Raw genomic sequence first — 20,273 nt, 5'->3', positions numbered from 1 at the left:
GCCTACTAGACTGGAGAATACACTAGACCTCATCTTCACTAACAATGATGATCTGATAAGAAATGTCACCATATCAAAAACAATATACTCAGATCACAACATAATTGAGGTTCAGACATGTATGCGTGGAGCCCCAGACCGACATAATGAGACTAGTCACGAGGGAGCATTCACCAAATTCAACTTCAATAACAAAAACATAAAGTGGGACCAAGTAAACCAAGTCCTAACCGATATAAGCTGGGAAGATATACTAAGCAACACAGACCCCAACTTATGCCTAGAACAGATTAACTTGGTGGCATTCGATGTATGCACAAGGCTTATTCCTCTAAGAAAAAGGATGAGTAGATGTAAAATAGAAAGAGACAGGCGCTCAATTTACAGGCGACGGAAAAGAATAACAGAGCGGCTAAAAGAGGTCAATATATCTGAAATGCATAGGGAGACACTGGTCAGAGAAATAGCAAACATCGAACTCAAGCTAAAGGAATCTTATAGGAGTCAGGAATCGCGGGAAGAACTAAAAGCCATAAATGAAATCGAAAGAAATCCAAAGTATTTCATCTCCTATGCCAAATCAAAGTCGAGAACAACATCCAGTATTGGGCCCCTACTTAAACAAGATGGGTCCTACACAGATGACAACAAGGAAATGAGTGAGCTACTCAAGTCCCAATATGACTCAGTTTTTAGCAAGCCGCTAACAAGACTGAGAGTCGAAGATCAAAAGGAATTTTTTATGAGAGAGCCACAAAATTTGGTTAACAAGCCTATCCGATGTTATCCTGACGCCAAATGACTTCGAACATGCGATAAATGACATGCCCATGCACTCTGCCCCAGGGCCAGACTCATGGAACTCCGTGTTCATCAAGAACTGCAAGAAGCCCCTATCACGAGCCTTTTCCATCCTATGGAGAGGGAGCATGGACACGGGGGTCGTCCCACAGTTACTAAAAACAACAGACATAGCCCCACTCCACAAAGGGGGCAGTAAAGCAACAGCAAAGAACTACAGACCGATAGCACTAACATCCCATATCATAAAAATCTTTGAAAGGGTCCTAAGAAGCAAGATCACCACCCATCTAGAAACCCATCAGTTACACAACCCAGGGCAACATGGGTTTAGAACAGGTCGCTCCTGTCTGTCTCAACTATTGGATCACTACGACAAGGTCCTAAATGCACTAGAAGATAAAAAGAATGCAGATGTAATATATACAGACTTTGCAAAAGCCTTCGACAAGTGTGACCATGGCGTAATAGCGCACAAAATGCGTGCTAAAGGGATAACAGGAAAAGTCGGTCGATGGATCTATAATTTCCTCACTAACAGAACACAGAGAGTAGTCGTCAACAGAGTAAAGTCCGAGGCAGCTACGGTGAAAAGCTCTGTTCCACAAGGCACAGTACTCGCTCCCATCTTGTTCCTCATCCTCATATCCGACATAGACAAGGATGTCAGCCACAGCACCGTGTCTTCCTTTGCAGATGACACCCGAATCTGCATGACAGTGACTTCCATTGCAGACACTGCAAGGCTCCTGGCGGACATCAACCGAATCTTTCAGTGGGCTGCAGGAAACAATGTGAAGTTCAACGATGAGAAATTTCAATTACTCAGATATGGTAAACACGAGGAAATTAAATCTTCATCAGAGTACAAAACAAATTCTGGCCACAAAATAGAGCGAAACACCAACGTCAAAGACCTGGGAGTGATCATGTCGGAGGATCTCACCTTCAAGGACCATAACACTGTATCAATCGCATCTGCTAGAAAAATGACAGGATGGATAATGAGAACCTTCAAAACTAGGGAGGCCAAGCCCATGATGACACTCTTCATGTCACTTGTTCTATCTAGGCTGGAATATTGCTGAACACTAACAGCACCTTTCAAGGCAGGTGAAATTGCTGACCTAGAAAATGTACAGAGAACCTTCACGGCACACATAACGGAGATAAAACACCTCAATTACTGGGAGCATTTGAGGTTCCTAAAACTGTATTCCCTGGAAGGCAGGCAGGAGAGATACATGATTATATACACCTGGAAAATTCTAAAGGGACTAGTACCGAACTTGCACACGAAAATCACTCACTACGAAAGCAAAAGACTTGGCAGACGATGCAACATCCCCCCAATGAAAAGCAGGGGTGTCACTAGCACGTTAAGAGACCATACAATAAGTGTCAGGGGCCCGAGACTGTTCAACTGCCTCCCAGCACACATAAGGGGGATTACCAACAGACCTCTGGCAGTCTTCAAGCTGGCACTGGACAAGCACCTAAAGTCGGTTCCTGACCAGCCGGGCTGTGGCTCGTACGTTGGTTTGCGTGCAGCCAGCAGCAATAGCCTGGTTGATCAGGCTCTGATCCACCATGAGGCCTGGTCACAGACCGGGCCGCGGGGGCGTTGACCCCCGGAACTCTCTCCAGGTAAACTCCAGGAGGGTTAAACATTGAGACACTTGCGCAACATATGGGAATCTTTATTCAGAAAACGTTTCACCACACAGTGGCTTCAGGGGGAACTAACCAATTTGCCTGAAATTCTTTATTTTTTTTGTTCGATTTCTTTCATTTTTTTTTTTGTACGTAAAGAAGCCCCTTTCCATTTTAATGTGACCAAGTTTCAATAAGATAGCTCAAAAAAATGAGAAAAAAATTATTTACTAATAATCATACATACTGCAAGGTACTGTCGAAGTGGGACTTGGAGAAGCTGTTTTGGCATTATCTACGCATAAAACAATGCTAAACTGTACTTATCATGGCGAACTTTACTGTAATTTATCCTCTCTTCATTCTTAAAAAAAAAAAAATAAAGTTTGTATGGTTTTGACATTCAGCCAAATTTCTTACTTTTGCCCTCAAAAAATAATAAACACATTATGATATCTCAAAATGATAATCACTAGCTTGTAAAACAATCTTTCCTTTATGTTCTTTGTGAATTTCATTGCATTCCTATTATTATTAACGACAGTATGGCAATATATATGTGAATAACTTACTTCCGAGATAATCCTCGAAACAGCCGGACCACCGATTTTTTTTTTTCGAGAAAATAGCATTTTTCTCAGTTTTATACTGCATTACGAGTGTATATCATAGTTACATTCCGTTTTCTTTAATATAAGGACCCTGGAGGTGATAGGAGAATGGCAAGCCCATCCCTAGCTAAGGAATATTATATTCCAGAGGGAGCGCTCGAAGAATATGCCATATATTATTCATTCTGGAGTATTTACCATATTTCTTTGTTATTTATATTGTTTATTATGTCATATTAGATCAATTGTGATAGATAAATAAGCCGTAGAAGCGATAATAGCGTTATATTGAAGCATATTTCCCGGCTATCCCGAGACTGAAATTTCTGCTAACGTCAGCAAGATGTTCCTAGAAGGTTCCTGATTGGCTGTAAGTCTACGTATAAGTCCCACCCATTTTCTTTTGATGCCAAATCGTCAATTATTATATTAGAAAGAATAATACAATAAATACACGAAAAAAATCGGAAAAAAACATGAAAATTGACAACAGGTGAGCAGACCTGCTGCGGGTGGTGACGTCACCCTAGGTGTTTTAAATGACCATAATTCCTTGTAGGAATGTCGTAGAACAATGAGTCTTGTACCAGTGTGTTGCCAGAGAGTTAAACTATTTTTCTATATGATTAACTCAATTTGTGATTTTTTTTCGAATATTTTTTTCGTTCGCGCTGGGCGAGCTAAAATAATGGTTGGTCCCCCTTCATCAGTCCAATACAAAGCAGAAAGGTGTAAGGAGTGGAGGAGTTTGAGGTAATCAGTCCCTCAGCCTGGAGTCGATGTGTTCAGTCCATCAATCTTGTAGAATGTACAACATAGGGCCGTAGACGTGGCTTATATACTGTAGTGAGGTGAGGTGAAGCAGGAGGAGGCGGGGTCATAGTGGTACCATCCACTAGTCGAAGTAGGTCTTCGTCCTAAGGTTGGACAAGTGTTGAAGAATTCTTTGTATCAAGATCCCATGATGATGCAGTGTCTGACAGTAGTGATAAATGGTTGTCATGTTCATCTAGCAGCAAGTAATAAAGTTGGTAGAATTACCGACAATATGTAAAGTAAAAGGACACAAGTGCAACTAATGTGACATTTATTGTGGCAACGTTTCGCTCTCCAGGCTTGATAAAGCTCCTGGAGAGCGAAACGTTGCCACAATAAATGTCACATTAGTTGCACTTGTGTCCTTTTACTTTACATAGCAGCAAGTAGGTACCTGGGTGTTAGTGGACTGGAGTTACCTGGAGGTTACCTGGAGGTTATTCCGGGGATCAACGCCCCCGCGGCCCGGTCCATGACCAGGCCTGGGTGGCTCCCTGGGAGACAGGATTGAGGACCACAATGGAAATAAGACAGTCCTGGATGACGCACTGACTTTCTTGGGTTATCCTGGGCCACAAAATAGAGCGAAACACCAACGTCAAAGACCTGGGAGTGATCATGTCGGAGGATCTCACCTTCAAGGACCATAACATTGTATCAATCGCATCTGCTAGAAAAATGACAGGATGGATAATGAGAACCTTCAAAACTAGGGAGGCCAAGCCCATGATGACACTCTTCAATTCACTTGTTCTATCTAGGCTGGAATATTGCTGCACACTAACAGCACCTTTCAAGGCAGGTGAAATTGCTGACCTAGAATATGTACAGAGAACCTTCACGGCGCGCATAACGGAGATAAAACACCTCAATTACTGAGAGCGCTTGAGGTTCCTGAACCTGTATTCCCTGGAAGGCAGGCGGGAGAGATACATGATTATATACACCTGGAAAATCCTAGAGGGACTAGTACCGAACTTCCACACGAAAATCACTCACTGCGAAAGCAAAAGACTTGGCAGACGATGCAACATCCCCCCAATGAAAAGCAGGGGTGTCACTAGCACGTTAAGAGATCATACAATAAATGTCATGGGCCCGAGACTGTTCAACTGCCTCCCAGCATACATAAGGGGGATTACCAACAGACCCCTGGCAGTCTTCAAGCTGGCACTGGAAAAGCACCTAAAGTCGGTTCCTGACCAGCCGGGCTGTGGCTCGTACGTTGGTTTGCGTGCAGCCAGCAGCAACAGCCTGGTTGATCGGGCTCTGATCCACCAGGAGGCCTGGTCACAGACCGGGCCACGGGGGCGTTGACCCCCGGAACTCTCTCCAGGTAAACTCCAGGTAAACTCCAGGTCGCTAACCCTCCAGGTATGATGATTGGTTTAGAAAACCGACAAGATGAACATTGAGACACTTATGCAACATATGGGAATCTTGATGATGCCGCCTCCTCCTGCTTCGCCTCACCTGACTACAGTATATAAGCCACGTCTACGGCCCTATGTTGTACATTCTACAAGAATGATGGACTGAACACATCGACTCCAGGTTGAGGGACTGATTACCTCAAACTCCTCCTCTCCTTACACCTTTCTGCTTTGTATTGGACTGATGAAGCCACTGTGTGGCTAAACGTGTCCTGAATAAAGTTTCCCATATGTTGCATAAATGTCTCAATGTTCATCTTGTCGGTTTTCTAAACCATCACACCTGGAGGGTTAGCGACCCAGGATAACCCAAGAAAGTCAGTGCGTCATCCAGGACTGTCTGTCTTATTTCCATTGTGGTCCTCAATCCTGTCTCCTAGGATACCACCCACTCCAGTCCACTAACACCCAGGTACCTACTTGCTGCTAGATGAACATGACAACAGGTGTAAGCAATGTTTCTACCCCACCGGGAATAGAACCCGGGAGCACCGTGTGTGAAGCGAGAACTTTGCCATCCAGGCCACGGGGTCGCCACAGGGAACCACAGACCTTGATGACTGATAACATCGTCTTCACACTCTCTAGAAAGATGTAGAATTAGGGGGGATATGATTGAGGTGTATAAATGGAAGAGAGAAATAAATAAAGGGGATGTAAATAGTGTGCTGAAAATATCTAGCCTAGACAGGACTCGCAGCAATGGTTTTAAGTTGGAAAAGTTCAGATTCAGGAAGGATATAGGAAAGCACTGGTTTGGTAATAGAGTTGTGGATGAGTGGAACAAACTCCCAAGTACAGTTATAGAGGCCAGAACGTTGTGTAGCTTTAAAAATAGGTTGGATAAATACATGAGTGGATGTGGGTGAGTGTGAGTTGGACATGATTAGCTTGTACTACCAGGTCGGTTGCCGTGTTCCTCCCTTAAGTCAATGTGACCTGACCTGACTAGGTTGGGTGTATTGGCTTAAGCCGGTAGGAGACTTGGACCTGCCTCGCATGGGCCAGTAGGCCTGCTGCAGTGTTCCTTCTTTCTTATGTTCTTATCTGTACTGCTTCTTCTAACTCTTCTGTACTGGACTGAAGAAGTCTGCTGTGTAGGCAAAACGTTTCTTATCAACCTGACTCTATAATCCACGTATTAAACTTGTAAACAACGTTGGGGAGGCCAGACCTTGTTCTAGTAGTTAGTAATTAATAATTATCTAACATTAATAATTTATCTAATATTAATATTTAGCAAACACTGGTTGTTAAGACCGCAAACTCTCTTTATAACTGCACTATATATACTATATGACTCACGATATCGTAATGGCACAGTTGCAAACAAACCACACCATGAATAATGATAAATAAAGATTGTTGACATGAGAGAACATGCGAGGGAGAACAAAGAAATAACTGTCCTGCTTGGAACATAAAGTTTGTATCTTTATGTAATATTTTAGTATATAACTGGTGGTTACTGGTGCAATTACTGGCCACACCCGTCGGTGATTACCTGACCCAGTTACCCACACATTAGCCACACTGCCTCGCTCAATATTTATTATATATAATGTAAATAAGAGAAGAGTTTGCCAAGACAGGACGGGGTTCATGTCTGCTGTGGGAACTTTCACAACAGCCAACCGTCAATATTGTGTCTTATTTTGATTTTAAACTGAAAATGTGCAGCTTTTTTTTAATATTTAAGTACATTTTTGAGACAATTTGTATGTGTTTAATGTATGTGATGTTTATTTTGAATGATTAAAAATCATAAAATATTGTCAATGTAAGATAAAGTTAGAAATTAGTGAGATAGAACGCGCTAGCCTCAACACCTCAACCTCAGGTATATAAATATATCAAATATCTTATTATTGCACATAGGGAATAACAGGTCTGAGGATGTTACTTGAGCGTAAGTTACTGAGGATGAGCGAAGTTAAGTGAGAGAGAGAGTGACGTCAGTGGTGTGGTCCCCGTGGTGGTGGCGGCGTCACTCGCTCGTCACCCACCACAGGAGTAGCACGTGTGGGCCACGACACAAGACTTGGCCCTCCCATATTTCTCCGTTTAGAGTTGATATTCCTATTTCATATATTGACATAGGCTAGTCAACTCATACTATTTTCATTTCCCCAGATTTACTAACGGCAATTCATTTTAAGGTAAAGTATTCGCCGGAGAAGCAGGCAGGCAGGGACGCGTCGTAATGGCCCCCCTTCCACTGTGATTCGTGCAGTTTTCTCCCCTTCTAGTGTACACCAAACAGGTTTGGTCTCGTTAAGTAGTATATACGTATATATATAATATACATATATATTATATGTATAATGTATTTATATATATATAATATATAGTTCTCCCGGATGTTAATGACGTTAAACCTGCGGCTGAAGTGAAGCAACACTGTCAGGCCTACCAACCATCAGCTGTATCTTTTATGGCTGTTGTAGAACTTTAACTTCTTATATTAAATTTCTGAATTGGTAAAGATTGGCAGGGTTGGCAGAATTGAGTGCTGTCTGGCTGGGTTGGCAGCCCTGCGTGAAGGCAGGAGACGACGATGACGTCACCGGGGCTGCGACACATCCCTCGGAGACGACTACACAGACAACGACCCGGGGGCAGCACAAGTGACAGGCGGGGGAGGGACCGACACAATGTGAAGTGTTTTAATGTGACAAAACCAGAAACAATGCTAGAGCTATACTGGGGAGAATAAGTAGCCGGATTAGTTAAAATTTGAACGGTCATTGGTCGAGTGAAGATATCTGCTTGGCGTTCATGGCGGCGCCGCTGCCGCCTCCCAGTCCCCCTCCCCTCCCCCTCGTGGGAACCTCATGGCTGACAACCTTACCGCTTTCTCTTAATTATTTAGATTTAGTATTTATATTAAATTGAAAGCGCTAATAACTTAATTAGTAAGCGAGCTATAACAAACATTAAGCGAGGAATTTGTCTCACGAGTATGGATATTAGGTCAGATTGTGACACTCGAATACCAGCAGTCATTGTTCTAGTCTGTTCCGGTAGCCATTTTGACCTTATTTTAGGAGAAGTTGAATGTTAGTGTCTGTTATAGTACTGAACCCTCCCTTAGATCTGGCTGTTGAAGACGTGGGGGCGCCATGCTGGGGGTATTTTTTTTTGTTTCTCGAACGGCCTACTTGGAATATTTGTCGTGATGTTGCAATAGTGACATCACTGCCTAGCTGCTACCGTTATGTTGCACTAACATTTATACTGTCTTAACGCATGTCTACCTGCCTATGTCTGCCCCTTTCTCATTTCTACACCTTCCCCACTTCTGTCTGACCTGTATCCACCCTTATTCCATTCGCCTGCCACTTACCCCTTTCATTTGTCCGCCATTACCCCATCCTTGCCTTGTCCGTCCCTCATCCCCATTCCCCCCTCCCCCCTTCTACATCTCCCAGGTCTTTCATTTTTCCCTCACCATGGTAGCCTTGTCGAGTTAATCCCCCCCGACCACTTGCTCTCCCACACCTCCCCCGGCCTCCCACCCTCTCCCTCAGCACGCATGATGACTCTAACACACCCATACCAACCTCACCTATACCGTCTCCTTTCCTTCATACTATCTTCCTCTGTTCCCTCCTGCTTTCCGGACCATTTGTACTAGGTCTTTTACCTCTCTCCATCACCCATCTCTTCTCTCTTCCTACCGTCTCGGACCTATCTTGCCCCCCCCCCTTAACCTGGCACCACTCCCTCACCCTTCCCAACTCCCCCTTTCCCTCCCCCGTCTACCTTTCTAGGGAGAAGTTAGTGAAAGGTTCTCGATGAACCGGAGTTCCCTCCCTTGAACCAAATTGCCTCCAATTCCCAAGGGTGCTGTATGACCCCTCCTACGGGTTTAGCGCTCCCCCATGAATTACTCTTCCTTCAATCCCACACCACCACCACCACCACCACTGCTGCATGCCACCACCATCCCCTCCATTCCTTCACCATCATCCCGTCCCCCCCCGCGCTCCTATTACTATTCCCCCCACCTCTTACCCCATGCTTTCCCCCTCTTTTGCCCCCCTCCACCCACCTGCCGTCTTCCTGCCAACACTCCTCAGTCATTCATCCATCTCTCCGGGCCTCTCCATCAGTCATCCATCTCTCCGGGCCTCTCCATCAGTCATCCATCTCTCCGGGCCTCTCCATCAGTCATCCATCTCTCCGGGCCTCTCCATCAGTCATCCATCTCTCCGGGCCTCTCCATCAGTCATCCATCTCTCCGGGCCTCTCCATCAGTCATCCACCTCTCCGGGCCTCACCATCAGCCATCCACCTCTCCGGGCCTCACCATCAGCCATCTGCCTCACCATCAGCCATCTGCCTCACCATCAGCCATCCACCTCACCATCAGCCATCCACCTCTCCGGGCCTCACCATCAGTCATCCACCTCTCCGAGCCTCACCATCAGTCGTCCATCTCTCCGGGTTTCACCATCAGCCATCCACCTCTCCGGGCCTCACCATCAGCCATCCACCTCTCCGGGCCTCACCATCAGCCATCCACCTCTCCGGGCCTCACCATCAGCCATCCACCTCTCCGGGCCTCACCATCAGCCATCCACCTCTCAGGGCCTCACCATCAGCCATCCACCTCTCAGGGCCTCACCATCAGCCATCTACCTCTCAGGGCCTCACCATCAGCCATCCACCTCTCAGGGCCTCACCATCAGCCATCCACCTCTCAGGGCCTCACCATCAGCCATCCACCTCCGGGCCTCACCATCAGCCATCCACCTCCGGGCCTCACCATCAGCCATCCACCTCTCCGGGCCTCACCATCAGCCATCCACCTCTCCGGGCCCCACCATCAGCCATCCACCTCTCCGGGCCTCACCATCAGCCATCCACCTCTCCGGGCCTCACCATCAGCCATCCACCTCTCCGGGCCTCACCATCAGCCATCCACCTCTCCGGGCCTCACCATCAGCCATCCACCTCTCCGGGCCTCACCATCAGCCATCCACCTCTCCGGGCCTCACCATCAGCCATCCACCTCTCCGGGCCTCACCATCAGCCATCCACCTCCGGGCCTCACCATCAGTCATCCACCTCCGGGCCTCACCATCAGCCATCCACCCTTCATTCTTCTATTTTCATCAGTCGTCAACCTCTTAAGATTAATCAACCCACGCATCAAACGTCCATTCCTCCTTTCCTTTAGCTCCCCTCCTCCATCAGGCATCCATCACCCCCTACCTTGGACGCTGGGTCACCATAACGCAATGGTAAGGTTTAAGTGGTTTGTTCCTAGGGATAGGGGCCTCTTCTTTGGGAAGAGTGTCACCCTACAAGGTGCTTATTTGACTAAAGAACAAAGTTTCTTTGTGCATAAATAATGGGATATTTTCCCTTTTCGTCAAAGTTTGGTAACAGTCGATGGCAAGAAATGGATATGGATTGCTTGGTGACAGTTGATGGCAAGGAATGGATATGGATTGCTTGGTGACAGTCGATGGCAAGGAATGAATATGGATTGCTTGGTGACAGTTGATGGCAAGGAATGGATAGGGATTGCTTGGTGACAGTCGATGGCAAGGAATGGATATGGATTGCTTGGTGACAGTCGATGGCAAGGAATGGATATGGATTGCTTGGTGACAGTCGATGGCAAGGAATGGATATGGATTGCAGAATGTGGAAAATTCTTTAAATAGTATTACTTGCCTCGTGAATGATTGTAATAAGAGTGAATTGAAATTGGTTACGACTAGTAAATAGTGAAAAATAATAATAGGTTGAAAGTTGGAGCTGACTAACCTGGCAGTTCTCGTGCTTTGCAAACAAACCAAAGTGAAGTTTGTGTCTTGGGTAAGAGCCTCCGGAAGGGGGCGCCTCTCCCCATACTTCGTGAAACATCGTTATAACCCGGAGGTTAGTATATTTCGGCATAAATAATGGGGCTATTTCCTCTCGATTAAATTTGCTGAGATGGAACGAATAATGAAAGTTTTCAAATATGTAATTCTTTGAGTAGTTTTACTTAGTGGTTAGGTAAAATGGAAGTGAATCACTCATGACAGTGACAAGTGAATGATAATGGTGTCAGGGGCAGTGTTTCCAACCGATGAATAACTATCTCTTTTGCTTCGTCCTTTATCAATCTATCCCTCTTGCCCCGTCCTTTATCAATCTGTCGCTCTTACCCCTTCCAGTAATCTAACCCACCTTCCCCTCCAGTAATCTACCTCCCTTATCCCTTCCAATTATCTATTCCTCTTGCTTCTACCATCAACAATTCACCTCTCCTGGCCTCCCGTCGTCATTACCTCTCTCCTCCACTCTCAACTCTTCCATTTACTCTCTTTCTCCTCCTCTCCTATCTTCTATCTTATATTTTCTCTCCTATCTTCTATCTTATATTTTCTCTCCTATCTTCTATCTTATATCTTCTCTCCTCTCTTCTATCTTATATTTTCTCTCCTCTCTTCTATCTTATATTTTCTCTCCTCTCTTCTATCTTATATCTTCTCTCCTCTCTTCTATCTTATATTTTCTCTCCTCTCTTCTATCTTATATTTTCTCTCCTCTCTTCTATCTTATATTTTCTCTCCTCTCTTCTATCTTATATTTTCTCTCCTCTCTTCTATCTTATATTTTCTCTCCTCTCTTCTATCTTATATTTTCTCTCCTCTCTTCTATCTTATATTTTCTCTCCTCTCTTCTATCTTATATTTTCTCTCCTCTCTTCTATCTTATATTTTCTCTCCTCTCTTCTATCTTATATTTTCTCTCCTCTCTTCTATCTTATATTTTCTCTCCTTTCTTCTATCTTATATTTTCTCTCCTCCTATCTTATATTTTCTCTTCTATCTTATATTTTCTCCTATCTCTCCTCTCCCGTCCCAACCTCTCCCTCTCATCACCGTGTTCCACACCTCCCACTCACTTCCCACATCCTCACCCACATTCCCTCTTACACATGCAGCACTGTATAACCCCTGTGGGTTTAGTGCTTAGTTATGGTTATAATCCCTCTTCCCTACCCCCACACATACTCTCCCCTACCTCCACACATACTCCCTCTCCCGTACCCCCACACATACTCCCTCTCCCCTACCTCCACACATACACTCCCTCTCCCGTACCCCCACACATACACTCCCTCTCCCGTACCCCCACACATACACTCCCTCTCCCCTACCCCCACACATACTCCCTCTCCCCTACCCCCACACATACACTCCCTCTCCCCTACCCCCACACATACACTCCCTCTTCCCTACCCCCACAGTCCCCCTCCCCTACCCCTACACATGCACTTAATTTCCCCTACTCCCACACATGCACTCCCTCTCCCCTACCCCCACACATGCACTCCCTCTCCCCTACCCCCACACATGCACTCCCTCTCCCCTACCCCCACACATGCACTCCCTCTCCCCTACCCCCACACATGCACTCCCTCTCCCCTACCCCCACACATGCACTCCCTCTCCCCTACCCCCACACATGCACTCCCTCTCCCCTACCCCCACACATGCACTCCCTCTCCCCTACCCCCACACATGCACTCCCTCTCCCCTACCCCCACACATGCACTCCCTCTCCCCTACCCCCACTCATGCACTCCCTCTCCCCTGCCCCCACACATGCACTCCCTCTCCCCTGCCCCCACACATGCACTCCCTCTCCCCTGCCCCCACACATGCACTCCCTCTCCCCTACCCCCACACATGCACTCCCTCTCCCCTACCCCCACACATGCACTCCCTCTCCCCTACCCCCACACATGCACTCCCTCTCCCCTACCCCCACACATGCACTCCCTCTCCCCTACCCCCCACAAACCCTCTCCCCTACCCCCGCACATGCACTCCCTCTCCCCTACCCCCACACATACACTCCCTCTCCCCTACCCCCACACATGCACTCCCTCTCCCCTACCCCTACACATGCACTCCCTCTCCCCTACCCCCACACATGCACTCCCTCTCCCCTACCCCCACACATGCACTCCCTCTCCCCTACCCCCACACATGCACTCCCTCTCCCCTACCCCCACACATGCACTCCCTCTCCCCTACCCCCACACATGCACTCAATTACCCCTACACGTACACTCCCTCCCCTACCCCCACACATGCACTCCCTTTCCCCTACCCCCACACACACTCCCCTACCCCCACATATGCACTCCCTCTCCCCTGCCCCCACACATTCCCTCTTCCCTACCCCCGCACATGCACTCTCGTTTACCCCCCAAACGTACACTCCCTCTCCCCTACCCCCACACACACTCCCTCACCCCTACCCCCACAAACTCCCTCTACCATACCCCCGCTCATATACTCCCTCTTCTCTAACCCCACACATACACTCCCTCTTCCCTACCCCCGCACATGCACTCCCTCTTCCCTACCCCCACACATACACTCCCTCTTCCCTACCCCCACACATACACTCCCTCTCCCCTGCCCCCACACATTCCCTCTTCCCTACCCCCCGCACATCCACTCCCTCTTCCCTACCCCCACATATGCACTCAATTTCCCCTACCCCTACACGTACGCTCCCTCTCCCCTACCCCCACACATACACTCCCTCTCCCCTACCCCCACACATACACTCCCTCTCCCCTACCCCCACACATACACTCCCTCTCCCCTACCCCCACACATACACTCCCTCTCCCCTACCCCCACACATACCCTCTTTCCTACCCCCGCACATCCACTCCCTCTCTCCTACCCCCACACACACTCCCTCTCCCCTACCCCCACACATACTCCGTTCCCTACCCCCCGCACATCCACTCCCTCTTCCCTACCCCCGCACATGCACTCCCTCTCCCCTACCCCCACTCACACTCCCTCTCTCCGATCCCCACACACACACCCTCTCTCCTACCCCCACACACACTCCCTCTCACCTACCCCCCCACACACGCCCTCTCTCCTACCCCCACACACTCCCTCTCCCCTACCCCCACACATACACTCCCTCTTCCCATCCCCCGCACATGCACTCCCTCTCCCCTGCCCCCCACACATACACTCCCTCTCCCCTACCCCCACATACTCCCTCTCTCCTACCCCCACACATACACTTCCCTACCCCGCACATACTCCCTCTCCCGTACCCCCCACACATTCCCTCTTCCCTACCCCCGCACATGCACTCCCTCTCCCCTACCCCCGCACATATACTCCCTCTCCCCTACCCCTGCACATACACTCCCTCTCCCATACCCCCGCACATACACTCCCTCTTCCCTACCCCTACACGTACACTCCCTCTTCCCTACCCCCGCACATGCACTCTCTCCCCTACCCCCGCACATACACTCCCTCTTCCCTACCCCCGCACATGCACTCCATCTCCCCTACACGTACACTCCCTCTCCCCTACCCCCACACATACACTTCCCAACCCCCGCACATGCACTCCCTCTCCCCTACCTCCACACATTCCCTCTCCCCTACCCCCACACATACACTCCCTCTCCCCTGCCCCCCACACATACACTCCCTTTCCCCTACCCCCACACATTCTCCCTCTCTCCTACCCCCACACATACACTTCCCTACCCCCGCACATACTCCCTCTCCCCTACCCCCACACATTCCCTCTCCCCTACCCCCACACGTACACTCCCTCTCCCCTACCCCCACACACACATTTCCTCTTCCCTACCCCCGCACATGCACTCCCTCTCCCCTCCCCCCACGCGTACATTCTCCCCTACCCCTACACGTACTCTCCCCTACCCCCACACACTCCCTCTCCCCTACCCCCGCACATACACTCCCTCTTCCCTACCCCCACACACCCTCTCCCCGTGCACGCACGCATGCGCTCACACATACACACACACACACACACACACACACGCACGCAGGAACCATACATATCTTTAAGCAGAAATATGATAAAGCTCATGGTTCAGGGAGAGTGACCCAGTGGCGACCAGTGAAGAGGTGGGGCCAGGAGCTATGAATCGACCCCTGCAACCACAACTAGGTGAGTACACACACCCTCTCTCTTCCTCCCCCACACACCTCTGTGGAGCCAGGAGCAAAGACTCGACCCCAGCAACCACAAATAGGTGAGTACACTCCATCCCCCCCCCACCCCACGCGTACCCTTATCCCTACACGCACCCTCTTCCCCTGCACACCAGCCCGTCCCCCACACCTCCACGCACTCCCTCTCCCCCGAAACACACACCCTCATCCCTCTCCCCCACACACATCCTCTTCCCTCTCCCCCCCACACATCCTCTTCCCTCTCCCCCACACATCCTCTTCCCTCTCCCCCACACACATCCTCTTCCCTCTCCCCCACACATCCTCTTCCCTCTCCCCCACACACATCCTCTTCCCTCTCCCCCACACACATCCTCTCCCCCACACACATCCTCTCCCCACACATCCTCTCCCCACACATCCTCTCCCCCACACACATCCTCTCCCCCACACACATCCTCTCCCCCACATCCTCTCCCCACACATCCTCTCCCCCCACACACACACATCCTCTCCCCCCACACACCTCCCCCACCCTCTTTCTCACCCTTTCTCCCACTCCTTCACACCCACTGTCTTCCACACTCCCCCACACTTCCTCATACCCTCTCCTACTCTTTTACACCTTTCTCTCTCTCTCTCTCTCTCTCTCTCTCTCTCTCTCTCTCTCTCTCTCTCTCATCATTGTGCCTTTATATCTTTTAGGAATTTCGAGTTTTTCTATTGGAGCCAGGCTTGTCTGGTGCTTGCCTGATCAACCAGTTTGTTGCTGCTGACGGCCCGCTGGCCCATATGTCCATCACAGCCTGGCTGATCTTTCATGTGTTCAAGATACTTGGCCAGTTTCCTCTTGAACATATGTCCCAGCAGTCTTTTTTATATCTTTGTGTAAGAAGTTGAATAGTCTGATCACGGATGTAGAAAGTGTCCTCTTACTGTGCCCAAGGCGTCCCTACTTTTAAGAACATAAGAACATAAGAACGAAGGAACACTGCAGAAGGCCTACTGGCCCATGCGAGGCAGGTCCAAGTCCCTACCGGCTTAAGCCAATGCACCCAACCTAGTCAGGTCAGGTCACATTGACTTAAGGGAGGAACACGGCAACCGACCTGTTAGCACAAGCTATCAGGTCCAACTCACACCCACCCACATCTACTCATGTATTTATCCAACCTATTTTTAAAGCTACACAACGTTCTGGCCTCTATAACGGTACTTGGGAGTTTGTTCCACTGGGCTTATTTTACACTTCCTCCAATGTGTCTAACCCGTTTTTTGGCAGTGTATGTTCTTTGTTCTGGGATCACTTGCTCTGAACTGGGCTGTCATCATTGAATAGTAAACGAGAGAGCACAAGAGATTTGAATATTGTCACAATTGACACTATCTTGTTTTGAAGGTTATCCACCTCGTCACTTTTCTGGTAGTGACTTCACCTTTGTTCTTGGATACAATGGTCAACCGACATAATCACTCCCAGGTCTTTCCAGTATTCCTTTCTTATATCTGCTTGTATCTTCCTGCCATTCTTCCATAGTATCTTCCGAGGTGACCGTCATGCTTATTTTGGTAGAGTTGGATTAGATTTTGCCTCCGGACCGGCTAGTTTTATTATGCACCCCATATCCATCCTGTGGATGGTAGAGCAAGAATATGTGGATACACAAAACTCCTTAGGAACTAGGCTTCAGAAGGGTTAAAGGATTCCGACTGGATTTTGATTACAATTGACTTAACTGTTGCAAGCAAATTTAAGAAATTTGCTTTCATCTTTTCATTAATAAGATACCTTGATATATCACTTAGGTTATTATACTGTATGTTCAGGTGGACAATAAAGCACGTAGTGTTCAAGAAAGTGACCATATGATTGGCCACTGGTTACATACTTTGCGCTTGGTTTGTTTATCTTTGTGTTTGCCAGAAGTACGTGTAACTAGGCCTAAGCCTGACTAATACAACGTAGTCAGTTCACATTGGAAGTTACTCCATAAGCGCACTTATCTGTGTTCAGGTTATCCTGGTGTTTTAGTATCAGCAAATGATGAGAAAACTGTGGTGGATGTTTTTATCTATGTCCCCTATGAGTCTGAAAGTTGTACTAGTCTACATAATATTAGTAAGGCCTCGCTTGGATTATGCAGCTCAGTTCTGGTCTTCATAGTACACAAGAAAGGTTGATATTCCCAAGACCGTGCGTTTGGGTACTACGCTTTTTTACCTCGCTATTGCTGAATTTTGCCTTTTCAGTACAACTGTTTGTCTCCAAAGTTGAAAACCCATTTGCCCACCTGCCCTGTTATGCGGGGAACACTTCCTCTTCCACAGACTCCTCCATCTCCCACACTTCCCCTCCCCCTCACACTTCGTTTCCAGCCCTCCCTCTGTTTTATCTTGCTTCTTTGTCTCCTGTCTCAAACTCTCTTGCCGCCTTTTTCGCCTCTTGTGTGTCTCTCCTCTCCTTTCTCGCACCTCAGTCTCCCTCTCACTGTCCTTTTGTCCTTTCACCCCATTTTCATACCATCTCCATCATGGAAGGTTTTGGGCACAACTTGAGAAGCTCGAGGTTCATATAACAAATTAACTTCTTATTTAAGCCACGTACACAATTTGAAATTTTTGTAACGGTTTTATATGTAATATTTAACTTGGGTTAACTCGGTCAAGTCAGATATTGGGACCTTTTTCTACTGGGGTCCTTGAAAGTCCCGGGTTGAGCTAGACTTAGGAAAAAGTGTGCCGCCCATATTCACCTTGCAGTAACTAGTGAGTTACGTGGGTGTTGGTAGACTTGAGGATGAAGTAAATGTGGACGGCATCCTTGAGGGAGGACCGGAAATAAAAGCCACACTGCTTGGCTTTGGTGGGTTAATAACCTAAACACTGTCGCCTTGTCTCGCTTCCTCCCTCCCTCTCACTGGTCCCTCTGTCCCCCTCCCCGCGTCTTGTCCCTTCCCCCTCTCCCACTTAAGTTGCCTTACAAACGACCAACACATTGGTTTAGTAATAACACTTAACTGTCAGCACGCCCCCCACCTACCTACCTGGACGGTATTCCGGGGATCAACGCTCCCGCGGCCCGGTCCATGACCAGGCTTCCCGGTGGATCAGGGCCTGACCAACTAGGCTGTTACTTCTGGCCGCACGTAGTCCAGCGTACGAACCACAGCCTGGCTGATCCCGCACTGACTAGGTATCTGTCCAGCTCCCTCTTGAAGGCAGCCAGGGGTCTATTCCCCTTGTGGTTGGTGGGAGGCTGTCTAACAGTCTTGGGCCCCGGACATTTAATGTATTTTATCTTAGTGTACTAATGGCGCCCCTAGTTTCCACTGGGGTATGTTGCATCGCCTGCCAAGTCTTTTGCTTTCGTAGGGAGTGATTTGTGTGTTGGTAGAAGTGACCGTCTCTGCTCTGCTGTATTATAATCCACACACACTGTGTCATATTAATAATCATTTACAGTATTATGGAAGCCAGGCAGACTAGCATCTGTTTATCTGGAGAGAGAGTTCCGGGGGTCAACGCCCCCGCGGCCCGGTCTGTGACCAGGCCTCCTTAGGTCAGTGTCCCAGGATGCGACCCACACCAGTCGACTAACACCCAGGTACCCATTTTACTGATGGGGAACATAGACAACAGGTGGAAAGAAACACGTCCAATGTTTCTACTCTGGCTGGGAATCGAACCCAGGCCCTCACCGTGTGAAGCGAGAGCGGTAACCACCAGGCCACTACCAATGCCTCCTCTACAACTTGCTCATTATTAACCATTCTAGTTTAGCTCTTCGTAAGACTTCTGGTTCTTCCCTTCATATGCAATCCAGTCATAACTAAGCGAGCGTGGCCTCCAAAACTAAGCGAGCGTGGCCTCCAAACACGGCGCTTTTTCATGTTAATGTAAATTAACATATATTTGTGTAGTGCCAACAAAAATAATCGGGTGGTTTACTGAGTCTTTTCCAGGGGTCACCGCCTCCGAAACCCGGTCCTGGACCAGGCCTCCTGGTTATTGGTTTGATCAATCAAGCTGTTGGTATCCACCGCCCGCATTTCAATGTATGTACCACAACCCGGTTGATCAAAAACTTGAGGCATCTGTCGAGTTTCCTCTTGACAACAAGGGTTCTATGAGTACACTAAAATAAAGCAATAAATGTCCGGGGTCCCAGACTGTTCAACACTCGTCGTACATAAGGGGCGTAACCAATAAACCCCTGGTTGTCTTCAAGAGGGAACTGGACAGATGCCCAAAGTCAGTGTCCGACCAGCCGGGTGTTCGTACTTTGGATTGCGCAACGCTAGCAGTAACAGCCTGGTTGATCAGGCCCCGATTTATCGGGAGGCTTGGTCAACGACCGGGTAGCGTTGACCCCCAGAGCAACCCTCACGTAAACCCCCCTTTATGGAGGAAGGGTGTTGAGGAGTCGTGGCTGCTTAGCAATTGTCTGTGTATTCATCGTTCCTTTGCTTTTCATTGGGGTTATCCTGCACCATCTGCCAACACTGTTCTTAAGTTATAATTTCGGAGTGCAGGTTTGGGACTAATCCCTCCAGTATCTTCGGGTATAGATTGTTTCATCTTTCTTGTCTACGTTCTAGGGAGTACGGTTCTAGGGACTTCAGGCGCTCCCAGTAATTAAGGTGGTTGACTGAGTTTATACAGTCTGTGAAAGTTCTCTGTGCACTTTCCAGCTCAGCAATTTCGCCTGCATTGAAGGGCCCGTTAGGACACTATTCCAACCCAGAGGTAACGAATGACCTGAACAGTGTCTCAGGTTGAAGGTTCTAGTGACCCAACTAATTATCACTCCCAGGTCTCTAGCATTTGATACAATTCTGTCGAGTGGTTTGAGCTTGGCTTGTACTGTTTTCTTTTCACTTCCTCCATTTTTCCATGACTATTGTTGTCAATAGCTCATTGAAAAGACTTCTATGGGTATACTGGACCAGTAGACCTGCAGTGTTCCTCCA

General features: G+C 48.2%; 1 protein-coding gene across 6 annotated transcripts in view; it reads left to right on the top strand.

The window, feature by feature from the left end:
* Nucleotides 1-7,282: 7,282 nt before the first annotated feature.
* The window catches only part of LOC128684199 (uncharacterized), a 104,142-nt gene continuing 91,151 nt past the window's right edge, over nt 7,283-20,273 (top strand). For 4 of the 6 annotated variants that reach the window (XM_070094608.1, XM_053770352.2, XM_070094616.1 and 1 more), the window contains exon 1: nt 7,283-7,473. The gene's annotated coding sequence lies outside the window, so the exon portion shown is untranslated. Of the gene's footprint in view, nt 7,474-9,398; nt 10,564-20,273 lie in introns of those variants that run through there. The other 2 variants (XM_070094622.1, XM_070094602.1) reach the window with 1 other exon arrangement.

Source organism: Cherax quadricarinatus, chromosome 4 (assembly GCF_038502225.1).
Source record: "Cherax quadricarinatus isolate ZL_2023a chromosome 4, ASM3850222v1, whole genome shotgun sequence".
NCBI classification, from domain to species: Eukaryota; Metazoa; Arthropoda; class Malacostraca; order Decapoda; family Parastacidae; genus Cherax; species Cherax quadricarinatus.
Note: the sequence above shows the minus strand (reverse complement) of the source record. Positions and strands in the feature narration are given on the sequence as shown.